Consider the following 1154-nt stretch of genomic DNA (forward strand, 5'->3'; position numbering starts at 1 on the left):
CCTAGTGTCTATGTATGCACGCCCCTGTCAGTAGAGTTAATAAGCCTCAAATGTCATCATAATGATAAATAACTAGTAATTCTTATTCATACTTATTTATAAAATGATTCTTACAATGACATCCATATAAAATAGATGCATAAAACAGATCAATATGTGGATAAACCATATTTTTCTCCAACTGAATAAAAACAAAATGAAGTAATAATCTTTGGACCAAAGGAGGAGAGCTCCTTAGTTAGCTCACAGCTTCAGCTACGACAGCTAGAAACCACCGACTATGGCCGTAAACTTGGTGTCATGATGGACTCAGGCCTGAACCCTCAGAGTCAACCTGTTATTAGCTGAAGGACATCTCCAGGAATAAAGGACTAATGTCCAAGCAGGACCTAGAAAGTTTCATTCATGCATTTATCTTTAGTAGAATTAATTACTGCAACAGCATCTTCATTAGTTTGCCTAAAGAGTCCATCAGAAAGCTGCAGCTGATCCAAAACCCTGCTGCCCATGTTCTCACCAGAACAAAGAAAGTAGAGCACATCAGCCCAGTTCTGAAGTCCTTCCCTTGGCTCCCGGTAGCTCAGAGAATAGACTTTAAAATCCTTCTATTAGTCTATAAATCACTGAATAGATCAGCACCTCAATACATAACAGATTGTTGTCAGTGGATCAACCTCTCAGACCACTCAGGTCTTCTAGTTCCAGCCCACTCTGTCCACCCAGAACTAGAACCAAACATGGAGAAGCAGCATTTAGTTCCTGTGCTCCTCTGATCTGGAAAAAACTCCCAGAAGACTGAAAAAATGCTGAAATCAGTTCTTTGAAGTCAAAGTTAAAAACCTGTTTTTTAGAGCTGCCTTTGACTCTTTAAGTTAAACTGTTAACTGAGGTTTAATTAGTTTAAGTTTTGGTCCAACTGTTGTATTTGTTTTACTTCCTGCTTTTATCGTGTTTTTTATATCTTTAATTTAATTCTGCTTCTATTCTTCTTGTGGTTTTTGGCACCCTGCCTGTTCTCATCATCTCCACTAGGTGGCGCCAGGAGATTTAAAAGTACAGCAGGTTTTCCTCAGTCCACCTAATCGGGAGGAGTATAAGAAAGAGTCACAGCTAGCATGATAATGATGGCTATATTAAAGCCCCATGAACCAATT

The sequence above is a fragment of the Cyprinodon variegatus genome, unplaced genomic scaffold (genome assembly GCF_000732505.1).
Source record: "Cyprinodon variegatus isolate N-32 unplaced genomic scaffold, C_variegatus-1.0 Scaffold1443, whole genome shotgun sequence".
NCBI lineage: Eukaryota > Metazoa > Chordata > Actinopteri > Cyprinodontiformes > Cyprinodontidae > Cyprinodon > Cyprinodon variegatus.